The sequence below is a fragment of the Kogia breviceps genome, chromosome 5 (assembly GCF_026419965.1).
Source record: "Kogia breviceps isolate mKogBre1 chromosome 5, mKogBre1 haplotype 1, whole genome shotgun sequence".
Classification (NCBI taxonomy): Eukaryota; Metazoa; Chordata; class Mammalia; order Artiodactyla; family Physeteridae; genus Kogia; species Kogia breviceps.
The window spans coordinates 76018333-76043949 of NC_081314.1; the positions used below are offsets into that span (position 1 = coordinate 76018333).

The window sequence follows — 25617 nt, forward strand, 5'->3', positions numbered from 1 at the left end:
GCAGAGACGGGCTGGAGAGGAGGGGGAGGCGACCCCTGCCCTGTCTTCCTCCCTGAAAACAAAGTCCTTCCTTTGAGCTCTCCAGAGGCTGGCCTCCAGCCCTGAATGCGGCCACATGCAGCCTTCGGGATCCCCGGTTCCTGGGGACGGCCCCAGAGGTCTGGCTTGGAGACCCAGCTGCCACTGGTGCTTCTACAGAGCAGGGCTGGAGAGGTGGGCCTGGGGTCTCCATCCCACAGGGAGGGTCTCTCAGGCCTGGGAGCCTGTTCTCCTCCCTGGGCTCCGGGAGCGGGGCAGCTCACTGCGGATCCTGCCATGGGACAGAGCTGGGCCCCGGCTCAAGGACAGGCCAGGCAGACAGTGAGCTCTGTTTTCTGGGAAGGCATCCAGTCCTCGTGCCCTCAGGCTTCCGGGCATTGAGGAGACTAGCAGCGCAGGCCCCTGCCACCATCCTCGCTCAGCCCAGCCCCGCCCGGTCTCTGAGCCACAACATTGCAGCAGGAGGGACCACAACAGCCAGCCCCTTCCCTAGACCACTGCTCGGTGAACTAAAGCGTACTGCATGGAGAGAGGAAGCAGCGTGACCCGAGGACTCAGCCCCCCACCCCATGCCCAAGTCTTCGGGTGTCTCCTCGTGAGCACATCCTAGCTCCCCTGCTAGGCTGAGCTGTTTGAGGGCAGAGAAAGGCATTTATTTAATTTGGTCTCCAAAACCATGGGTTCTCTTCCTGGGTAGTGTGGCCATCGCCCTGTGGGGTGGCCATGTCAGGTCACCCCCCTGAGCCTCAGTCTCCTCAGCTGCGCTGGAGGAAGTTAACCCCTGCTGTGCCCCGCTTCCCTGGCTGCCGGATGGGAGCCTTAGAGTGTAAGCCTGAGGCGCGTACTCGGATGCGAGCTTCTTGCTGTTATGAACGTCTTATTGACCTGGTTTAGAACTTGCATTTCCCACACAAGGGGAGATGAAGGGGAGATGAAGAACAGGGGGAGTGTGAGGTGCTGGCCGGCAGACGGGCCTTCCTCAACCATCTACCCTGAGGCCCACGGAGCGCCCGTTCCAGGGCCCCATGTGGCTGCCAGAGTGGATGCTCAGCAGCCTGAAGGCAGGAGGGGGGAGTGACCCCAGTGGAGCCCCAGCGTGTGGCTGCAGCGGCCCTGGAACCCACCACCTTCCTCACTTGGTAGAGGGGCCTACCTGCCTCTCAGAGGATGCGGGGCCTCTCCCGGCCCCGCTCTGGGCTGCTCAGTGAGCACCTGGGAGCCACACTTCCAGGGAAGGAAATGGGGCTTGGACAGACGGTGAGGAGGGTCAGAACCAGGTCATAGGAGCAAAAGGGACTCAGGCAGTTCAACCCAGATCCCCAAATGGAGAGAACTATCTCCTCTCAGCACACTCATGGGAGAGGGGATTGCACCTTACCTGACCCCAAAGGGCCCGAGGGTGAACGTGTATCTAGACGGCAGACTTGGACTGCTCTAAGAAAGAACTTTCTACAAGCTGAGCAATCCCACAAAGAATAGCCGAGTTTATGGGCAGTGACTTCCCCGTCCCTGGAGGTGTTCTGTGCTCAGATTAGACACATGCGGTGGTAGGAGGTGACTCTTTAAAGGGGATCACAAGCTAAGGACCTTCGGGACCCTCCCCACTTCCCGGGGGTCCCAGGATTTTCTGGTCACCGAGGGGTGCAAGCCTCTCCCTGGTATGAATTAGCCGGCGCTGCCGCAGAGGTTTATTCAGAACAGAAGTGCTTGGCCAGCGCATGCTGCCAGCCCCGCCCGCAGTGCTCCACATATTGTAAACATTATCCACACACAGGAGGGGCCCCGGCATCTGTGGGGACAGGCAGTTTAACGGGTTATAAACGGTCCTGTTCCCAAGCATCCTTCTGTTGACACAAAAAAATGTGTATCTCTCTCCCCTCACTGTGTAAATAGAGCCCACAGACGTTCCTCAACTCACTGCCCTGAAGCACATGGCCTTCTCAGTGCCAGGAAAAACAAGCCCGCGCAGGAAAATAACCCACCCTGAAACGTGGCAAGCCAATGGTTCAGGCCCGGGTGGTCCCTGGTTGCCACACACGAGTTTGGTGCGTGGCCTTCACCCGCCAAAATCCACACTCCAGTCACGCTGAGTCAGGAGGTAGGAAGGTGCTAGGCCATGGCCCGTTGCTCAGGAGGCTGGAACCTCCATGGCTGCCACGGAACCGCCTGTCAATCCAGCCACCACATCAGCCCCAAACCCAGGCCAGCAGCTGGCCAGCTGTAGACCAGCTGTTGGCATGAGGAAAGCCAGCAAGCTAGAGTCACCACGGTGGAGGAGCAGTTTTCATCTTAAAAGGGGGCCCCGCCCAGATGCCCAGGAAAGTGCAACTCGTCATGGAAGGGTGCAGGGTTCCCTCAGGCAAATTCGTATGCATGGAGCAGATGACGTTTCTCTTGTTTCCATCTGTACCACAGCAGACATGCATGCCAACGGCCTGCCTTTTCAGGGCTGGGATGGTCAGAGGTTCCCCAGCAGAGTGAAGCCGAGAACCAAAGAGAGACTGAGACCGCCTGCCCCAGGCCTGTACCGTGGGAATTCGGCGGTAGAGCCAACCTAGAACCCATATCCCGAGTCCATTCTCTTTTTGCCAAGCCCCGTTTCCTGTGAGTCACAGAATTGAGGAGAAAATATCTGCCACCCGCCACCTCTGGGACCCACTCACCTCAGGTGGTCCTCTCCCTCCTTCCCTCTCTCTTCGGACCTTGGAACCAGCAAGCTTGCTCTGATCACGCACTTGCCGTGCCCTAGGCCTGGAGTGCCCCTCCCCAGCTTCTGTGGCTGGCCTCAGCTCAAAAGTTGCCTCCTCCAAGAAGCCTTCCCTGACCTGCCCAGAGTTAATTCTCTGCAGAGAACATGCTGATATTTTCTTGTTTACACGTGTGTGTGTTTAATCTGTCTCCTCCCAATAAAATTTAAATATAAGGAGAGTAGAAACTGGGCAGTGCTTAACAAATATGGTTCAATGACCGACATAATTTCATTTTTAATTGCTGAAAGCCCAGAGTTGGGGGAGATATTGAATACTTGTGGAAATATTGTTAAACCGTATGTTCTGAATAATGCAGGAGTTTCCCTCAGGTGGCTCACAAGGTCCCTGCACCCTGAGCCAGCACCTCCAATGTAAACGAGATGCTTCATGCTCACAGACTCTCTGATGCCTAACAGTGAAAGAAGGATACAACACTTTCCTGGTCCCTTAAGAAGAAAATGGGATTTTCTGAGAATAACCTTCTTCTGCTTTCCTTCTCACTCACAGAAGGAAAGCTCAGGAGATGGGGTCCATAGCACCCACCCCCCTCCCTCTCCCTCCCATAATTGTTTCCCTCCCTTCTTCCTCTCTCAGCCTGAGTATTTGTCATTCTCTGCTTGTGGCAAATTGCTTTTCATCTCTGAAAACCAGGAATGGTTGGTAACCAAGACAGCCTGGGAGTTTTCTTTTTCTTTTTTTTACAAGTGGGGGGTGTGTTTAGAGATAGAAACACTATTGATCACCTCCCCCAATAACAGCGTCATTGAAATTCGATTGACTAAGCATTTGTGGGCAGCCTGTGAGGCCAATACTTCACCACTCATCCTGGTGACGCAGAGACAGGTCCTGCCTTGGAGGAGCTCTCAGGCCAGTAAGAAAGATGATTTTGATTCAACAAATGTTTTCTTAATCACTTCCTAAATGCTAGACACTGGCGGCTCACGGTGAATAAGGAATGGGCCTGCCCTCAAGCAGTTCAGAGTCCTGATAATTTCTATGCTCTGTTTGAGGTTCTGTGGAGGAGAAGAGCAGGTGAGAGGAAAGGGCGGTGGGTGCCTAGGGAGCAGACCTGGAAGTGAAGCTAAGCATCAGGGGGAGGTGGGAGTGCACCAGGTCAAGGTAGGGTTGGGGAAGTGGGCTAGTTAGCCAGAATGGGCTTCAGGCAGAGGGCCAGCAGGGGCAGAGGCAGCCGGTGCTTGCTGGGTCCAAGGACTGAAAGGAGGCTCGCATGGCTGGAGGAGGGAGGGAGGTGGCCTTGCAGAGACAGGCAGGGAAGGCACAGAGGGCAGTTTTGCAGAATGGTGAGTGGTCTGTTGCAACAAAACGATAGGGCAAGTGTGGGGGCGGGCAGTGAAAGAGCTAGACTTTATCGTGTGAGCAGCGGGGAGGCCAGATGGAAGTAGGGAGAGGGCAGTGGGGAGATCAGTCTGGAGGCTGTTGCCAGGGTGAGAAACAGATGACAAGGGGGAGGGAGTGGGGGACTGACAACTACCATGATAGTAGCGTGGTCTTTCCATTCCCCTCACCCATCACCACATGAAGTCCGCACTTCAAACGCCCTCTCAGACCCCATCCCCAGATCTTCTCCTCCACTCCACCCCCACTGCTTCGTTGCTCCCCGATGGAGATGGTGTCAGAAAATAAGAGCTTCTAGAGAAGATCTACATTCAGATATGGGGAGACAAATGGGTCTGAGAAGTCGGAACAGCTCATCCTGAAAGCAGATGTCCGTGAGGTACCTCCCCGACCCAAAAGATTCCCACCCCCTCCTCTGTTCACGCATGCATGGATGACCACTTAATCTAAATTTCCAGCAACGGGAAATCAACTGGGAGAACAACATCCTCTTCAAGAAAGTCCATCCTGATTTACACATGGGAAAGTAGGGCCCCTCGGGCACTGGGAGACGCAGTCGATTGTGGAACGCTTTTTCTCCGTGAGAAAGTGCATCCCCTGCTCCAATCAGCTGGTTTACAACCCTTTGGCGTATTGATGCATTGGGGCACCTGGATTTGCTTGGTTTGGTGCGAGGCAGCAAGGGGTGAAGGAGGAGGGGTACAGGGCTGAACAGCCATGGAGCCTGGGTTCCCTTCCAGGCTCTACTACTGCATGGGTTCCTTCCTTCTCTGGGCCTCAGTTTCCCAATCTGGAAAATAGGGGGCTGAGCAGCCAACACTGAGGTACCTATGGCCTCTGATCTCTCCTCCCTAGGTGTGTGTGTGCCAGTAACTGGTTACCCCACCAGGACTGGGGAATGCCTTGCACCTCCTGCCCAGGAGCCAGGCCTTCCCATTAACTCCATCTGTCTCTTAACACTGTGCTGAAAAGGAGCGAATGCCAGGCACAGCTGCTAGCCAGCACGTAGCTCACTCACAGGGTGGCATGTGCATCTGATGGGCGAAAGCCCCTTCCCAGCCGGCCTCCCCCAACTGGGCCTAGGCAAGGTTTCAGTGGCTGCTGGTGGGCAGCCGCCCACCCAAAAGCGCTCTGGTCTACTCTACCCCCTCACGCCTTTCTAACTGGGCCTTGGATGGCTTTAAGGTTTCAGGCATGCTCACTGCCAAGGCTTCCACCCAGCCTGCAACCTGAGGAAGGTGCCAAAGGCCTGTGCCAGGGGGGCCAGCACCACCGACCACAGGCAGGCCGGGGAGCCTTCCTGGATAGGCAGTGGATAGGCCACTGCGGAGGGGAAAGAGCGGAGGAGGAGGGTGCCAGGGCTTTGCCTGTGTTTCCAGAGGCAACTGTGGAACCTGGGCTGGAAGGGAGCTGAGCAAGGCAGGAAACAGTGGTGGGGAAACAAGTCACCTGGTCAGAGAAATAAGGAGGGTTAAGGTGAAGGAAGTTGAGCCAGCGCTGCAGCAGGACAGAAGGCAAGGGACGACCTCCTGCCTCCACATAGTGGGAGAAGCAGGACCTGGGAGGGCGGGCAGGGCACTGACCCACTGAGGAAGCACTGGCCCTAGGCCCGGCTGGGTTGGCTGCAGCTCTTCTTGGCTCAGACTCCCTTGGAAACAAATCTCGTTCCTCACGTCTTCTACTTGGCTAACAATGGAGTCAGAGCTGTTGGCTTGAATCCTTTTCTTTCTTTTTAACCTTGCTCCCTCTTTTTCCCTGATGCTTAAAAAAAAAAAAAAAAAAAAAAGTTTGAACCAAGACATAGTGCAAATGCTTTTACTTCTGAAAGTTTCTTTAAGAAAACAGTGGCGCTCACAATAAAACAGCAGTGACCCCAGTGTTTGCACAGCACTTTTGTGTGTGTAAAATCCTCACGTGGATATTTGCTACAGTCCCGAGCTGCAAACAAGGCAGGTGTTACCCTCCCCAAGCCCAGGGGGAGAAGGGGCTGCCCAGGTCACAGACAGGTCAGGTAAGGACCCAGGGACCCAGATTCTGCCAGAGAAGACCCTGGGGCACATTCTCCTGCGGCGCCTCCAGGCCACAACAGCACCCAACAGGAAGGAAGCCCAGCTGCCCACAAGTCAAACTTCCCTCTAACTTTCTGCCCTGGGTAACCTCACTTAACGACAACTGGGTGGCACGCGGATACAATCAGAGCTGAGGAACTGCCTCACCGGTCCCCATGGGGACAAATCTTCTCTCCCTCCTGGACCGAAAAGGAAGGGTAGTGAGTGCCTCTACATTTCTCGTGCTCCAGCATCTGCCAACGTGATCTCGTTTTCAACACAACAGCAACCTTGCAGAGTGGATATTAACGTTACCCCTATTATAAGTAAGAAAAGTGAAGACTGGCAAGGCACCACACAAGGAAATATGGAGCCAGGATTCAAACTCAGGTCTCTCTTGACTCTGAGGCCCATGCTCTCTTACTACCCCTGTGCTGCCACCTCCTGAACGCACGTGGCCTCTGTGCAGAGTTTCCCCTGCAGAGGGGGCAGCCACAGTGCACGCAGTGAGCGTGGGTAGATGGCAGTTCTGAACAAATCCCTTCTGGGGCCCTCAGGCAGAGCCCATGCCCGCCATGGGGGCTGGACTCACCGCGTGAGCTCTGAGGTCCCTCTCCAAGTCTAACAGCTCTGGGACAAATGGGAAAAATAGACTCAACTCTTAAAACTCCTTCACTGAGTCCCTTCCACATGCCTCACACAGAGCATGGGACCAGGGTGGGCTTATGCCATACTTGTCCTTGTCCTCACTGGGCTTCTAACAGGAAGGGAATGGACCATGAGAATGACACAGTCGCTTCTTCTGACATCCTGTTGCTGTAGGTGAAAACAGGATATGGAAAGATGGAGGGGCTACAGTCACTACAACTCAGAGGGTTGGAGTCCGCGGGGTCCTCAGCAAACTCTTCTTCAAGGGCAAGTGCAGGGTATCCCGTAACCCATTTTCCTGCCTGGTCGAGGACCCCCTGGAGGAGAGGTCCCTTTAAAGCACAACTGACAGTGTGGTTCCCTCGCCACCTCCTGGGCACAGGGGCATGGGCCTCACCACATAGGGACATATAGTCCAGGGGATGGGTTGGGGGTTACGCGGTCTCACCTCTGAGGCCTGGGGGGGCTGGGGGCAGAGTTTGGGGACCTGCATGTTGGGGCTCCTCTCAGTAATTTCGATTCCACACTCAGTGGAACCTACTACTGCCATTCACTGTGCAGGGCTGGGAAAGACTTAGCATGTTGAAGCCCAGCCTCCAGGGGGCTCTAGGGCCACTGGGGCAGCCAGACCTGCTTTGGTCTAAGGAGAAGTCAAGGGGACAAGAGAAGGGTGGACTAGGTGCGGTACAGGTTCTGGCAGGAGCAGCCTTGGGGAAGGCCACACAGAGGAGGTGACACTGCTAAGGGGCTTGGAGGGTGGTGGGGTCTTGATGGGTGGAGCTGGAAGGGAGAGAGCAGAGCTCGTTGTATAAGAAGAGCAAAGCGAAGCACGGACCCAGCCCTGGCCCGGCCCCACCCCAGCTGGGGGCTTACCTAGCTTCTCTGAGGCTATTCCCTCATCCGTGGGTCGGAGGAAGCAATTCTCGGATCCTGGGAAATACTGCCCATGCACACACCCCTCACACACTCGCCATCCAGACCCCTCTTCCTTTCTCCCCAGCCACTCCTCCCTCAAACATACCCTCTCGGAAACTGGACACTCACAGAACAGAAATAAAACATAGAACATAAATGCTGGGATGGCCCTTGGTCATCAATCAGCGTATCCTGACATTCTGCAAATATGTCTGAGGCCCAGCCATGTTGCATGACTTGCCCAGGGTGGCAGAGCCAGGATGAGAAGGTCCATGTCAATCACGGCCCTGATCACACATTTGTGACATCTTTAGATCATCTTCTAGAGAGGGTCAACGTTTCCCACCCCATCCCCTCCCTGGCCCTTGGAGTCAGATCGGGCCCTCGCTGTTCTCTCCCACTCATAGCAGCTTCATGCATCCACACTGTCCTGGTGTCTATTGCTGCCATGTGTCCAAGTCAGGATTTATGGGGTTAGTCCCCAGCTGTGGAAGTCAGTATCAAATTAATGGAACAGTTCCAGATCCAGACCAGAGGCCCTGAGGCCTGTCTCACTCATGGGGCCCTGTCTATCCTCGCTGGGGGCCTGAGAGCTTCCTTCCTGGAGGCCCATGTGGAGGACTGGACAGGGGAGGGCTTGTTAAGGGAGCCAAGGAGTCTGGGTGGCTGTCGAGGAGGAAGTGTGCATGTGATAGAGGACACCAGGGATAGGGCCTGTGTGAACAATGATTGCTCCCTTGACTGACATCTCACAAGACCCCAAATGTCAGTGGTAGAAGCCATCATGCCCGCGGCAGCAGGGAAAACAAGGGTGGCAGGGGGGTGGCAGGCGACACAGATGACACCCCGGGTGTTATTTCTAGGCTGTGGCTGAGTCTACCTGTCACGTGGGGGAGAACAGCTGTTAGGGCTGGGGGTTCCTGCCTGGGCCCGTGTCAAACTTCCGGTCCGCTCTGCAGGCTTTGTTTAGATTCCGATCACATCTCCCACTGTGCCTCTGGGGGTGCACAGAGCCGGCAGAGCCGGTGGGGCTCTTCCTCAGGGGGCAGGCAGTTAGGAGAACTGCCTGGGGAGAATTCAGACATCCCAGGCCTCAAAGCAGAGCTACAAAGCCAGGAGCTGGCTGCTGCTCCGTGGCCCCGGCCTCCCGCAGAGGGCACTCAGGGTGTGAAAATAAACAGACATCTGCAGACATGCTTGCAGCCCACGGCACTTTCTAAGCCCCCTCCAGCTTGCATCTCCTCTCTGATTGACACTTCAGCCTGGCTGAGTTTGATGGGACTCAGGGGCAGGAGCCCCTACTTACAGGGGAAGGAACTAAGCCTGCAAGGCTGTGGGTCCAGGCCCACACTGGAGGGAAGGCGGTCATGTTTGGGACAGGATCTAGGTGGTAAGGAGAGACCCCTACCTGCAGCAAATATTACAGAATCTCAGAGCTGAAAAGGACTTCCTTGGAACCCATATTATGGCTGGGGCCACTGAGACCCAGGGCAGGGACCTTCTTGCCCTCTGACAGAAGCAAGGGACATCGTGTGGACCCCAGGAAGACCAGGGATGGTTTCCTCTACTTGGAGGAAGCAGTGGATCGGAAGCACTGGAGAACTGGTCCCTTAGACAGAGTGGGAGGATGCAATGAGAGGACTCTATGGGAGCATCGGCCTCAAAGTCCACAGTGGTCCCTGCTGCAGACCTCCCACTGTGTCACCTGTCCCTAATGTAAAGTGCTCACAAAGCCAACACACAGAGGCCAACAGTGAACTCTCAGCCCTTACTGTGGTCGATAACTGCCAGCTCCTCCCTTAGAAATCAATCCCTAGGCTTCCATAAGGAAGCCAATGGACCAACATTGGAGAACGGCATCCTGGCGTCTTCTGACCTCCTGCTCCTATAGGTGAAAGCAGGCCACAAGAAGAGATAAAGGTGTATGGCGAGGAGAACACTGGGGTGGCAGGAAGACCCAGGCCAGCTGAGGGCTCAGGCTCAGGGAATCGAAGGTTGCTTCTGACTGTCTCTGTGAAGTTTGCTAAAAGCCAGACCAATCAAGCAGTTATGAAGAGCTCCACACTGTCAACAGCAGGCAGGAGCAGAGCAGTAGTTCACAGATTGTACTGAGCACCAAATTGTCTCCGGGAGCTTGTAAAAATGTAGATTCCTCAGCCCCTCCTCCAGATTCAGGACTGTCCGCCACGCAGCCTCTGGAGCACCGACCAGCCCTCAGTGGAGGTGGGAAGAGTGCCAAGACTCCAAGCCCGCCACACAGTGTGGTCCAGTGAGTGAGCCAGGCGGAGCGGGCCTGGGTGGAAGAGGGGCTGGGGTGGAGCCAGGGGTCAGAAGCTGGGCTACCCTGCAAGGGGCGCAAGGAGCGGAAGGCAAGGGGGCAAGGTGGGCAAACGGGAGGGTGGTCTGGGAGAGCGCCAGGCACAGCAGGCTCTGAGTTCCCAACCACACAGGGCCTGGGGCACAAAGGACACTTGCTGAGTGAGGAAGACAAAACTCTAAATAGTGTGCACAGGCCATTACAGCTGTGCAAAGAACACTAACAAAGAGAATATAGAGAGATGTAAAATAGCTAAGTCTCATGATCATCAGGTTCCTTTTCTTTCCATAAACTTTGCTTAAGTTCATAACAGAAAAAAAATAAACACAGGCAAATTACACTTACTTAACACAGTCATTTCTGGGTGGTAAGTTCTGTATTAAATTCAAAATTCATAGGCATGGTTGAGCTTCGCACATCAGCCAAACATGAGCCCTAGGAAGGGGGGCAGATGTAGGGGCTGTTATACTCTCAAACGTCCCCAGAAGTGATCCTCTGTTCCCACCAAACCCTATGCCACTGGGGCATCCCCTGCTGTGGCCACACCACTCAGAACATAAAGACCTGAGCTCACAGGCTGGCAGGGCTTTGCCAGAGTCAATTCTTCTCGTCCATTAGTGGGAAACAGGAGCAAGAGGAAGCCTGATGTAGCGGAAAGAGCACCAGACAAGAAGTCAAAATATTTAAGTTCGTTTCAAGAACCAACTCGTCATGTGAAAACGGGTCGGTGACTTCCCCAGCAGGGCCTCAGTTCTCCCAGCTGCACAGTGAGAGACAGCAACGTGACACAGTGACCCCAGGGTAGGGGATTCACACACCAGACGCAATCTCCAGGTTTCTCTACTGTTTCACGGTGGGTCAGGAATCTGGCCTCAAGGTCTCTCCCAAGGCTGCAGTCAAGACGCCCACCAGGGCAGCAGTCAGCCGAGGCTCAGCTGAGGGAGGAGCTGCTTCCAGGCTGGCTCCCACGGCTGCTGGTGGCCTCGGAAGACCGTTTCCAAGCTCACCCACGCAGTTGCTGGCAGGCCTCGGTTTCTCGGTCTGTGGGCCTCTCCCCTGGTTGCCTCACACCCTGGAAGCTGGCTTTCCCCAGAGCAAGTGATTCAAGAGACAGGGATGGAGACAGAGAGAGATGGGGAACCCAAGACAGAAGCGACCATCTTTTTATAACCTAATCTTGGAAGTGACAGCCATCAGTTCTGCCATCTCCTACTCTCTAGTGGGCTGGTCACTAAGTCCAGTCCACACTCAGGAAGAGGTAACCGAGCTCTGGCTCTTGAGGGGAGTCGTATCAGAGAACTGTGGACACAGCTTTAGAACCACCATAGGGAGTTAGATCCAACGATCCCTACAGTTTCCAGGGCAGTGACTCTGGCTCCCCACCACCCCGTTTCCCCACTCCCCACCCCAGAGCATCAGGCACGTTGGACATAAAAGGATCAGAGGTGTCTGCTGACCTTTCTCCTGGTGGGCTGTGTTCTCAGGAGAGAGGACCCGGAGAACGAGAAGGTGTGCTCCTCAGAGGGATGCACAGGTCAGGAGGGCTATGAGCCTTGTCAATGAACCCAGTGCCTTAGCACAGCTGCTGAAAGGGTTCTGTTGGCCAGTGGACAGACACCTGATGTGGGTTCCCCCATACTGCCGCTGCCAGGTGCGGGTAATGCAGGATGTCTGACCACCTGGATGGTCTGGAACCCGGTAGCTGGGTGTGGAATCCTCCCCAGCCCACAGCAGGGACAGGCTGGCAGGGACTCCCCAGGTTTCCCTCATTCCTCCAGAGGGATGGGAAGGAGAGACGCCGCAGCATGCGGATGAACCAAGAGGAACAGAGTCAATGCCCTCCTATAGACCAGGAAAAGAGGGGAGTAGAAACTCATTCAGAGTCAAATTCTCTTAAAGGGCCTTGTTGTAGTGTGAGGTCAATAGCCTAAGATTAGCGGGTTTGAATATTGGTTCTATCATTACTAACGTCTCCAGGCTGGTTTCCTTATCTACAAAATTGGCATAAGATAGTCTATACCATAGCGCTGTGAAAAGTAAACGAGATAATCCATTAAGGCCCTTAGAACAGTGACTAGGACATAACTAGTCCTCATAAATAACATATTATTATTAATATTAGGATTGCAAAAGACATCAGAGTTCACCCAGTTCAACGGCACACCGGGCATGGGAATCCGCCCCCGAATTCACTATGACAGATGACAGAGGGTTCTTGGGGCGCTACTTGAATATGTTGAGAGCCTGGGAGCTGACTGTCTGCCCTGGCCATCTGCTGACCTGCAGACAAAGAGCTCGCACCAGACCTAGAGCCAGCCGTAGAGCACAGGGCCGACCCACAGGTAGACAGCTTGGACCAGACCTGGGGCCATAATCAGCCCCTCTGTGGCTGCCCCCTGCACCTCCATCCCTTTTTGTATCCCAACAGCAAACGGTAGTTTTGAATTTCAAATAGCCCCCTAACAAACAGCCCCCTATCAAAGAAAAAATTAAAGTATACACCCCAATTTAACTTAGTGCAAAGCCCTCATGGGCAATCCTGCAAACATTTTACTTACTTTACTTACGTCTTGTTTCCTTTTGGAGCTAAATCATAATTGAAGCATTTAGTCTAAAAACCTGTGTGCTAAGGTGATGGGTAAGGAAGATGTTTATCCGTAAGGCTAGCTAAAACAGTTCACACTGGAAGTGTGTGGGTGGGTATTTGGGAGGGGTTGCATTGTGTGTATAGTTATAACTGAAAGGATTTATGTGTGTATGAGTACATGGCAGTGAGTGGCATGGATTGTTATGTGCATGTGTGTATGTGTATGTGTGTGGGGAGGGGAATGCATACCTTTGGGTGTGGGTGTGGGTGTGGGTGTGGTGAGGACCACCTTGGTGCTCTCTGGCCAGGATACAACATTTTCTGACAGCAAAACAATCACAAATTTGGGGGCACATTTCTCTTCCTCCCAGTTTTCCCACTCTCCTCAGGAAGCTGCAAAGGTTGGTCAGGATTTGAGATTTTTCTCATTGAAGCCTCTGGAGACACATTCCAATGGTGAACACAGAACACAAACCAAAGAAATAAAATCACACCTAGTGCCTCAAAGGCACAAGGCAGGAGGGTGTTGAAAACCCCAAGGGAAGATACAAAGGCTCGAAATTCTGTAAACCCACACCCTTTGGGAAGAGAGGAGACTCAGCTCCTCCCCCACCCCAAATTCCCAGTCTGAATTTTTAAAATCAGCTTTATAAGCAAACATCTGCCACCCCCCATCTTCTGAAGGAAGGGTGAAGATCGGGATAAGGCATCTTTGTGTTTTCATTAGGTATTTTAGCAAATGCAATGAGGACATTCAGATTCGATTTCCCTGTTTTGTACACACACAGAAGTCTGTGCTAAGAGGATTACTTTCCTGGAGCCACATCCTTCCTAAAGGCCCCGGTCAAAGGAGACTCTTGTTAAACAGCATTTTCTCTAATTCCTCTGGCTTTCTTCCTGGCCTCAGCGTGCAGACATCTCGCCTGCTCCTAAATCCAGCCACCTCACAGACTTCAGGATAAAGGTGGTCCTGCCCCTGCATTCTCCTCCCGCCCCTGGTTCCTTAATAAAGCTGAAGATGAACATTAGCGCTTGGTTCCACAGCAGCGGAAAGGGAAAGGGCAGCCTCATCCAACCCCTGAAACCCCCTCGATGCCCCCATAGAAAAATGTAGCCTTTTCGCCTCTGCTCTAGTGAATGGCTCTTGGACGGTTTTCATTAGGGCTGGGTCTGCTGGTGCAGAAAGCCTCACAGATGTTGACATTTTTTTCATCCCTAGGTTAAGATGTCTTCCATAAGCTTTTATTCCCCATTTGTTACTTCTTTATTATCTGGGAGGTTTGGCCTCCTCCCTCTTCTCATTTCTCTGAAGAGAGCAGCGGTAGCTGGGCCTGTCATTATCTCGGCCCTTTTCTCTGGCCTCTAGAGGCGGCCAGGGCCTCGGGCCCCATTGTGGGGGACAGCGGGGAGCTGAGGCAGGCCGGTCACTCCTCAGACCCTTTTGTGCAGCAGCCCCTCCTCCCCACAGCTTGGCTCTGGAATGTGAAAGGTCAGAGGCACGCCAAGCTTCCATACCTGAGCTTTTGTTGGGGGCTGGAGGCAAATGATTCCAGAAGCAATTTCTTGGAAAGAAATTCTCCCTGTTACTGTGCACCTTGTACCACACCCCTTGTGGCTGGGGGTGAGGGCACAGGGAGGGGGGGATTTGCTTGGATCATCTGTTCCCAAAATGCCCTGAGAAAAAACTTTGTACCCAGAGAATGGCTCAGACATGAATTTGACCAGAAGCCTGAAGTTTCTGAGATGCTGAGAAAAATGTTTTGTGATAGAGTGTTCCATTGATTTTGACTATCCTTTGTCCCTAGTCCTGGCAGCCTGGAGCCAACCTGCAATCTCAGTTTCCTCATCTGTCAAATGGGAATAATACATTTTCCTCTGCCCATTTCATACAGTTACTCTGGCTATTCCATGGATCTAATGAGGTCATATAGAAATTGTTTTTCCAGATTATAGGATTGTATACAGTATCTTGCTCTGCAGTGGCTGTGTGGACCCTGACTTGAATATAAGCCATCACAAGATGCAGACTAATTTTTGTGAAAATTATAGACCAGAAATGCAGACAGATTTAAGGGCCTTGAGGCATCTGATTCCAAGCACTTTCCAGGCTTGATGCCCTGAGGGTGAGGGGATGTCCCAGGGCAGGACAGGTGTCTGATGGTGGCAAATCCTCTGAGGCTTGATGTTGTACTACTGAGAAGGCAGCTTTGGGAGGCTGGCTGGAGACATTTGATGTGTGCTTCTATGTAGGGAAAGATGAAAACAGGCCCAGGGTTGCTCACTGAGCACCAGCTTAATATGAGCCAATTACATACGCCATGACTGGAATATACCAACAGGAACCTCAGCTGCCTTGTGGAAAGAAGGGAGACTCTAGGCTGCCCAAGCCTTGCCCCATGTGTTGGGTCCTTTCTGGACATCACATTTTAAGGAAGCTATGTAGGTCCAGGACTCTGCTCAAGGAAAGGAGGTCAGATTCATGAGAGGATTAGAAATCCCACACTTCAAAGACTGATGGGAGGAGCTGAGGCTGCATCCCCTACTGATAGTTCAGTGACATTTGTAGGAAAGGGGCATTGGGCTCGTTCTGTGCAGCCATGAGGGTTGGAACTAGGAGTGAAAGCTGAAATGAAGATGTTTTGAGCATATTAAAGGAAAATATTTCAAACGGTCGTCAAAACTGTATAAAATGGAGTGGGCTATTTTATGAGGTAGTGAGCCTTCTATCACTGAGGGTAAGACAGCAGAGTGGAATTTGGGGAGAATATTCATCCCTGGAGCATTATTTAGGGCTCACTGTGTCAGGCCTGGCAAGCTCTTTCCAATCCTGAAATTCCTGAAATGTTTCCATTCTTTGCACTTGTTAAGAAATGTATCATTCCTTTTCGGGTGATTAAGTTAAACACAGTCAACTTGCACTTCCCATAATGCTTGAGTAGTATCATACCCAGTGAACAAAAGTGAAGAAAAGCAGATAGAATACGATGCAGAGTCTATACTCTGAAGAACAAATTCCCATATTTGCAGCTTTTAGTTGAGACCACATGCAGTTGGTACAGCGTGCAGGGTGATGTAGGGAGGGAGGAGGGTAGGTACTGGCGGAAAAAAATTTTTTTTCTGGCCTTGAAGCCAATGAAACCGTGATAATGAAGAGAACGGGGTAAAGCTTTAAAGGGAAAGAAGCAGAAAGAAGATTCCAAAAGTCACCTCTGTCTAAACCTTGAACTATACATACACAGAGAAGATGCAAAGCAGCTGAGCTATTGGAGAAAGATCTGAACTGATATTGTCATTGCTGCTTAAGAAACAGAGCTTACAGTTTGAATTCAACCAAGATAACTGCCTGATAAAACAAAAGAATTAACATCTATCAGAGAAAATTACTAAACTCCAGAATCTATACAACTTAACACACATAATGTCCAGAATATTATCCAAAATTATTTAACACACATAGAACCAGGAAAATAGAACATATCATCAAGCTCAAAGAATATCAACTGAGACAAACGTAAGATGACACAGACGTTGTAAGTAGCAGACAAGAAATTTTTACCATGTATTATAACTATCTTCAATGAATAAAAGAAAACATGCTCACAATGAAAGAATACGTAAGGGCTTCCCTGGTGGCGCAGTGGTTGAGAATCCGCCTGCGGATGCAGGGGACACGGGTTCGTGCCCCGGTCCTGGAAGATCCCACATGCCGCGGAGCGGCTGGGCCCGTGAGCCATGGCCGCTGGGCCTGTGCGTCCGGAGCCTGTGCCCTGCAACGGGAGAGGCCACAGCAGTGAGAGGCCCGCGTACCACCAAAAAAAAAAAAGAAAGAATACATAAGAAACCTCAACAAAGAAATGAAAATTAAAAAATGGAAATTCTGGAATTGAAAAATACAATATCTAAAAAATTTTTTAAATCATTAGGTGAATTTAACAACAGGATGGAGGTGGCAAAGAAGAGAGAAGTAAACTTGAAGATGAAACATAGAAATTATCCAATTTAAAGAACAAAAAGAAAAAAGAGTGAGAATATAAATATAACCTAGCAGAGCCTCAATACATGTAGTCATAAAAGAAGATGACAGGAAGAATGGGCCAGAAAAAAAAAAATGGAAGAAATTAACGGCCAAAATTTTCTCAAATATTGTGAAAGACATAAATTTATAGGCTCAAGATGTTCAATGAATGACAAGCAGTATGTTTCGTTATGTATATAAAGAAAATCTCATTAAGTCACACCATAGTCAAATGTTGAAAGAGAAAATCTTGAAAGAAGCAAGAGAAAATGTCATATTATATGCAGGAGAACAGCAATTCAATTAAGAACTGATATCTCATCAGAAATTATGAAGTCCAGAAGAGAGGAGAACAACATTTTAAGTGCTAAAATTGAAAAAGCAAAGAAATCCTGTCAACCCAGTATGCATGATCCAGTAAAAACCTTCAAGAATCAAAGAGAAATAATTTTCAGATAAAAGAAAACTAAGCACATTTGTTACTAACAGAGTTGCACTACAGGAAACGCTAAGGAAGTTTTCCAAACTGAAAAAAAATGATAACAAATAGGAACTCAAATCCTCAGAAAGGAAAGAACATTAGAAATGGAAAATATCTGGATAAATACAAAACTCTACTTTTTTTCCTCTTAATTTCTTTACAATATATGTGACTGTTTAAAACAAAATTGTATCACTGCCTTGTTGGTTTATAACATATGTAAAGGTAATACACATAATAACTAAGGCATAAGGAATAGAGGGGTATGAAATTATAAGGTTGCAAATTTTCTCCATTTTGTGTGAAGCACTAACTATAATAGACTGTGAAAAGTTAATGACACATTACAGGGCTTCCCTGGTGGTGCAGTGGTTAAGAATCTGCCTGCCAATGCAAGGGACATGGGTTCGAACCCTGGTCTAGGAGGGTCCCACGTGCCTCGGAGAGGCTGGGCCCATGCACCACAACTACGGAGCCTGAGCTCTAGAGCTCTAGAGCTTTCGAGCGACAGCTGCTGAGGCCCACGTGCCTGGAGCCTGTGCTCTGCAACAGGAGAAGCCACTGCAACGAGAAGCCCGCACACAGCAACGAAGACCCAACGCAGCCATAAATAAATAAATTAATTAGTTAATTTTTTAAAATAAAAAGGGATATCTCTTTTTTTTAAAAAAAAGGTTACATTACGTACACTCCTTAGAGAGACCATGGGAAAAAAATTTTAAGAATTATAGCTAAAAGTCAATATATAAATTAAAAATGGAATTCTAAAGTTATCCAAATAATCCAATAAAAGGCAGGCAAGGAGGAAAACAACCCAGTAGGGGTAAGGAGAAGACAAAGTCATAGGCCCAACCCTAACCATATTAATAATTACATTAAGAATTAATGGACAAAACAATCTAAGTAAAAGGCATAGTTGGTCACATTGGATAAAAATAAAAGCAAGACCCAACTATATGCTGTTTATAAAAATATATACATACTTTAACTATAAAGACAAAGATAGGCTGAAAGTAAATGGATGGTTAAAAAATATATATGCCATGCAAACAATAACCATAAGAAAGTGTGAGGAGCTCTATTAATATCAGATAAAACAGATATCAAAGCAACTATAGTCCAATAAAAAATTAATTAAAAAATAGATATCGAGGCCTTGCAACCATCAGTTGCTTGTGCCCTTCTGATCCCATACCTTGGTGCGTTCAGTTCCCTTTCCCCTCTCGTCGATTGTTGCTGCACTTTGAGGACCCGCCGCGGCTGGTGGCAAGTGGCGCCCGAACAGGGACCGGAGGAAAGGGACATCTGAATCTCGGTAGGTGAATCCCCGGAGTGAAGAGTGAAAGTGTGGCCACATAGTAAAGTTGATAGTAACTCGGGGCAATAGTCAGAAGTAAAAAAATATGGGACAAGAAGTATCCAAGAAGCGACCAGAGATCACTGATCAAGAGAAGGAGTTGTCCACCAGTGCTTTCCAGGCTTCTACAGCTGGAAATTATGATGTCTGTCTGCAACATCTTGCCTGCCTACAAGATATAAACAAAGACGATTATAAAATAATTTTGAATACGGCAGTAGCTGAGTTTTTCAAAAGTAACCAGACAACAACAGATAGTTTAAGACAGACAACCAATTGAAGAATCAGGTGCACTCGGCTGCTGAAGAAATGGATGGACTAGATGATCTTGAAAACAGTATGTTGTATTACAATCAAGCAGTCATCCTGTATCATGTCCGACAGTATACAGAAGCCATATCCGTTGGTGAAAAACTTTATCAGTTCATAGAACCTTTTGAAGAAAAATTTGACCAAGCAGTGTGTTTTTTGATCGTAGACCTGTATATATTAACCTACCAAGCTGAGAAAGCTTTACATCTTCTTGCTGTTCTAGAAAAAATGATTTCACAGGGCAACAATAACAAAAATGGAAAGAATGAGACTGGTAATTACAGCAACAAAGATGGGTCTAATCATAAAGCTGAAAGTGGAGCTCTAATAGAAGCTGCAAAGTCAAAGATACTATTTTTGTGTTGAAGTATATGTAGGAGGACAAGGGACTTTACTGGCCGGCCAAAGTTTAAAGCTAGTTAAAGCTGTTACAAGTTTGAAGTTTCCCTCCTTTTTTCCTTCTGATTTTCCCCAAACTGATTTTGAATTCTCAAATCTGGTGCACCTTAAATTATAATAATGGTACCATTTTAATTTCTTCAGTTTCTGTTACTAATAATAGTTTGGTTTTTTATAAGCATTGGGATTTGGGGAAGTTTGCATTGTCTTATTCTTATCAACCGGTTATTACTTGTGTTACACCTTCATATGCCTTGCTAATAGGAGATTTACAGATTGAGTTTACTTCTGGTTCCTTAGGATATAATATAACTTGTCAGAATTGTATTTTTAGTACTTGCATTCTGCCTATGAAAGGAACTTTTTCTGTTATGATGTTAAAACAACCTTCCTATGTAATGCTGCCTGTAAATATTTCTGAACCATGGTATCATAGTACTAGCATGCAAGCTTGGCTAGAATTATCTGAAGTTTTAAAAAGACCTAAATGATTCATTGGAATATTAATATGTAACATATTAGCCTTAGCCGCTTTAACAGCCACAGCCGCTACCGCCGGTTTAGCATTAAGTAAAACTGTACAACAAGCATATTATGTTAATCAATTGTCTAAAAATACCAGTATTGCATTAGCATTACAAAGTCATATTGATACTCAACTAAAAACTGAGGTTGATGAGTTAAAAAATGCTCTCATAGGTTTAGGAGACCAAATTATGGCTTTAAAATTCAAAATGCGTTTGATTTGCCATGCTAAATATACTTGGATTTGTGTGACTCAACACGCTTATAAAGAAACTGACTGGGATTGGAACAAAGTAAAAATGCACTTTTTAAGTGTATGGACTGATGGACACATTAGTTTGGACATACAAAAACTTAATGCGGAAATACAAGCAATTCAAGAAGCTCATCTACAAGAAGACGGGCCCCAACAATTAATTCAAGGACTCTTGGATCAGCTTCAATGGTTAAACCCAATGCATTGGTTTCAAAATGGACTCACAGAATTGATTACCGTGGGGTCATGTGTACTGTTGATGTTAATTGCCTTACCTTGTTTATTACGTTGGCCGTCTCGCTGCTCTTCGTCAGGAGGTGTATGGGTTGAAATTGCATCATCAAGCTTTAAAAAATGAAAGAGGGAAATGTGGCGAGCATTGCCCTCTGAGGAAGGCGCCATTAAGTTAAGACCCTCATAAGCCTCAGGGCCCGATTGTACTCTCCTTGGTATGCATCCTGGACTTTATGGTATGAACGTAAAAAAGGAGATGGCCTTTAGCCAAATCGCTCCAGGGACCTGCTCAGTTACTGGGAGTCCCTGGTTGTTCCCTAAAGCTAGGAAAAGCAACCCTGGAGGGGAAATTGGTGCTTTTGAGGGAGAAGCCCAGAAGCCAATCAACCAGGTGATGCGGATAAGGCGTGACTAAGCCGAGAAGCCAATCAACCAGCTGATGCCGATAAGGCGTGACTAAGCAGAGAAGCCAATCAACCAGCTGATGCCGATAAGGCGTGACTAAGCAAATTCCCTGCTTTAGGGGGATATAGATGGCTATGCTTTGTTATTAAACTTGCCTTGCAACCATCAAAAAAAAAAAAAAATAGATATCGAGACAAAGAAATTAAAGTAAAAAGAGACATTTCATGATGATGAAGGATCAATTCAACAAGAAGACTTGAAAATCTTAAGTATACATGTACCTCATAATAAAACTTCAAAATATGCATGGTAAAAATTAACAGAATCAAAGGGAGAAATAGATAATTCCATGATCATAGTTGGAGGTTTTAACATCCACTCTCAGCAAGAGATAGAACAATTAGATAAATATAATCAACAAAGACTTAGAAAATCTGAACAATTTCAACCACTCTGACCCAACTGAAAATGCTACAACCAACAACTACAAGAATACATATTCAAGTCTACATGGGGATCATTAGGAATCATGATATGCTGAGACACAAACAAGTCTCTGTAAATTTTAAAAGACTGAAATTATACAAACTGTGTTCTCCGACCACAGTGGGTTTCATTAGAAATCAGTAACAACAAGGTATCTAGGAAAATGCCAAATATTGGAAAATTAAATGACACATTTTAAAATAATCCATAGGTCAAAAAATAAATCACAAGGGAAATATAAAAGTTTTAAAGAAATGAAAATTAAAATAGACTATATTAAAATAAGTGGCATGAACTAAATTAGTGCTTACAGAAAATGAATAGTTTTAAATGCTCATATTAGAAAAGAATAAATACCTAAATTCAGTAACCTAGGTTTCTTATAAATTATAAAAGAAGAACAGTGAAACCCAGATTAAGTACAGTTGACCCCTGAACAATGTGGGGGCTAGGGGCATCAATCCCCCTGCAGTAGACAATCCACACATACCTTTTAGTAGCCCCCCCCAATATATATTCAGTTCCTCCATATCTGTGGTTCTGCATCCACAGAATCAACCAATCCAGGATCATGCAGCACTGCAGTATTCACTAGCGAAAAATACCCACATATAAATGGACCCACACAGTACAAACCTGTGCTGTTCATGGGTCAGCTGTATAAGGAAGGAAATAATAAAGATAAGAGCAAAAGTCAATAAAATACAAAATGGACAAACAATTGAGAAAAATCAATGAAATGAAAACTGGTTTTCTAAAGAGATCAATAAAATTAACTCCTAGCTAAGCTGATAAAGAAACAAAGAGAGGGACGTCCCTGGTGGTCCAATGGATAGGACTCCAACGCGGTGGGGGGCCGGGGGGGGGGCCGGGTTCGATCCCTGGTCAGGGAACTAGATCCCGCATGTATGCCACAGCTGAGAGTTTGCATGCCGCAACTAGGAATCAGCATGCCGCAGAAAGATCCTGCCTGCTGCAACTGAGACCCCGTGCAGCCAAAATAAATAATAATAATAATAAAGAAACAAAGAGAAGATATAAATGGTCAGTATCAGGAAAAAAAAGAGGTAACATTAGTACAGACATCAAAAGGCTAACAGGGTTTATTATCAATAACTCTATGCCAATGTATTTGACAAGTTAGATAAACTGCATAAATTCATTGTAAGACAGAAATTACCAAAACTGACTCAAAAGAAAGTAAAAAATTTGAATAGCCTCATATCACTGAAAGAAATTGAACCTGTAAATAAAAACTTTTCCCTTAGAAAATTTCAGACCCAGACAGCTTCACTGGTATATTTTCCAAGTATTTAAAGAAGAAAAAATGCCAATCCTACATAAACTTCAAAAAATGGAGGAAGAGAGAATACATTTCAATCTATTTTAGGAGACCAGTATTACCCTGACACCAAAACCAGACAAAGAGATGTGATCTCTTCGAAGAAAGAGAAAGAAAGAAAACTGCAGCCCAATATCTCTCATGAACATAGGCACAAAACCAAAATTTTAGATACAAAATCTAACGACATAGTTTAAAGGATAATACTTCACAACCATGTAGATTTAACACAGGAGTACAATATTGGTTTAAATTAAAAATTCAATCAATGTAATGTACCATATTACTAAAATAAATGAGAAAAACATTTGATCATGTCAATAAATGTAGAAAAAGTATTTGACAAAATTCATGATTTTAAAAACTCTCCAAAACATAGGAATAGAGGTGAACCTCCTCTACTTGATAAGAAAGATTTTTTTTTTTTTTAACCTATAGCTAACATGATACTTAATGTTGAGAGGCTGAATACTTTTCTTCTAAGACCCGGAACAATGCAAAAATGGTCACTCTCATCACTTCTATTCAGCATAGTACTGGAAGGTCTAGTCAGGGCAATGAGGCAAGAAAAGGAAATAAAAGGCATACAGATTGAAAAGTAAAAAATAGAAGTCTCCTTATCTGCAAATGACATGATTGTATATTATTACAAAAGTCTAAGAAATCTATTAAAAAAATTCTTAGAAGTAATAAGTGAGTTCAGCAAGATTGTAGGATACAAGATAAACATTCAAAAAATCAATTGTATTTCTGTATACTAGCAATGAAGACAGAGACACTGAAATTTAAAATATAAAACCATTTATATGGGACTTCCCTGGTGGCGCAGTGGGTAAGAATCCACCTGCCAATGCAGGGGACCGGGTTCAAGCCCTGGTCCGGGAAGATCCCACATGCTGCGGAACAACTAAGCCCATGTGCCACAACTACTGAGCCTGCGCTCTAGAGCCCGCGAGCCACAACTACTGAGCCCGCATGCCTAGAGCCTGTGCTCTGCAACAAGAGAAGCCACCACAATGAGAAGCCCGTGCATTGCAACAAAGAGTATCCCCCGCTCACCACAACTAGAGAAAGCCTGCATGCAGCAACAAAGACCCAACACAGCCAAAATTCACTAAATAAATAAAATAAATTAAAACTATACACACACACACACACACACACACACATACACACACTGCAAAAAAAAAAAACCCATTTATAATCACTAAAAAAAACCTTAGGTGTATGACTAACAAAACATGTACAACACTTACATGCTGAAAATTTCAAAATGCTGATGAAAGAAATCAAAGAAAATCTAAGTAAATGGAGAGACGTACTATACTCATGGATAGGAAGACTCAACATAAAATAGGTTAATTCTCCCCAAATTGATACACAGGTAAAATAAATTTTCTATCAAAATCCCAGCAAGACAGTTGGTTGTTTGGCCTGAGGCGACCCAACACTGGAGCCTACCTGGCTCTTTGGTGGAGCTAATGGTGGACTCTGAGAGGGCTCATGCCAAGAAGTACTTGCCAGAACTTCTGGTGCCAGTGTCCTTGTCCCCACAATGAGCCACAGCCACCCCCCACCTCTGCAGGAGACCCTCCAACACTACCAGACAGATAAACATCTGATGAAGCCACGACCAGGTGGGCACGAGTTACTACCACACAGAACAAAAGACCCTTCCCTGCAACATCATGGGAGGACATGAGAAGGGGTCCTTTGAGGGGAAAAGCCAAAACCTACCAAAGAGTAAACAACTTGAAGCCAATAGTCTGTCCCTTAAAAATGATGCACCCCAAGCAAAACACAAAAAGAAGAAAAAGGAGTATTTAAATGAAGATGTGAATGGATTCATGGAATATCTAAGACAAAACTCACAGATGGTTCACAGTGGGGAGATGATAGCAACAGACAGTCAGGAAGTCAGGGAAGAAATTGCAGTTGCTTTAAAGAAAGACAGTTGCCGGGAAGGAAGACGATTAAAAAGACAAGCAGCAAAGAAAAATGCAATGGTATGTTTCCATTGTAAAAAAACCTGGCCATGGGATTGCAGATTGCCCAGCTGCCCTTGGGAATCAAGAAATGGGCACTGGGCTTCCCTGGTGGCGCAGTGGTTGAGAGTCCGCCTGCCGATGCAGGGGACATGGGTTCGTGCCCCGGTCTGGGAAGATCCCACATGCCGCGGAGCGGCTGGGCCCGTGAGCCATGGCCGCTGGGCCTGCGCGTCCGGAGCCTGTGCTCTGCAACGGGAGAGGCCACAACAGTGAGAGAACCGCGTACCGCAAAAAAAAAAAAAAAGAAAGAAAAAAAGAAATGGGCACTGGAATATGTCACCGGTGTGGATCCACAGACCATGAAATAACCAAGTGCAAGGCTAAAGTAGACACAGGTTTTGGTGAATTTCCTTTGGCAAAATGTTTTGTTTGTGGGGAAATGGGACATCTGTGCAGATCTTGTCCTGATAATCCCAAAGGACTCTATGCTGATGGTGGTTGCTGCAGACTTTGTGGCTCTGTGGAACATTTTAAGAAAGATGGTCAGAATTCAGATCGAATGGTCACAGTTGGTCGCTGGGCAAAGGGAATGAGTGTGGACTGTGAAGAAATTTTGGATGTGCCTAAACCACAGAAACCCAAAACAAAGATACCTAAAGTTGTTAATTTTTGATGATTAGTACTATCGTTTGTTAGCACCTCATTGTTAAACATTCCGAACTGGGCCTACTTCATAAGTTGGAGCTGAACTCTCCCTTGGAGTCCTATATTGTAGATATCATTATAACCTGGGTGTGGTCAAACCAGTTCCTGAGTTCTCTCCATCAAGGCACACTTCAACCATTGTTTGGAGAAAATCACTGAAAAAAAGTATAATATGTTTAAAATGGATTTTCTAAAAGAATATATTTTTAACCAATAGAGCTTAGGTGTAACTAAGTGGTTTTATAACTGACTGTAACAATCGTCTTTTTCTAAAAACAAAATAATGCATTAATAGGAACTATCTATGCATTAATATGAACTATCCCTAAACATAGGGTACCTGCTTTGCATTAGGAAATGAATTTTTGGTTATATTGTTTTCTTGGTTCAAAGTATCAATTTATTATTATATTAGAAATTAGTTTATAATTGCCACAAAATCTGTATTTTTT

At 47.3% G+C, this 25617-nt stretch overlaps 1 pseudogene; it reads left to right on the forward strand.

Moving 5' to 3' along the window:
• The first annotated feature begins 23953 nt into the window (after positions 1 to 23953).
• Positions 23954 to 25133, forward strand: LOC131756839 (zinc finger CCHC domain-containing protein 9 pseudogene; annotated as a pseudogene).
• The last annotated feature ends 484 nt before the right edge of the window (positions 25134 to 25617 follow it).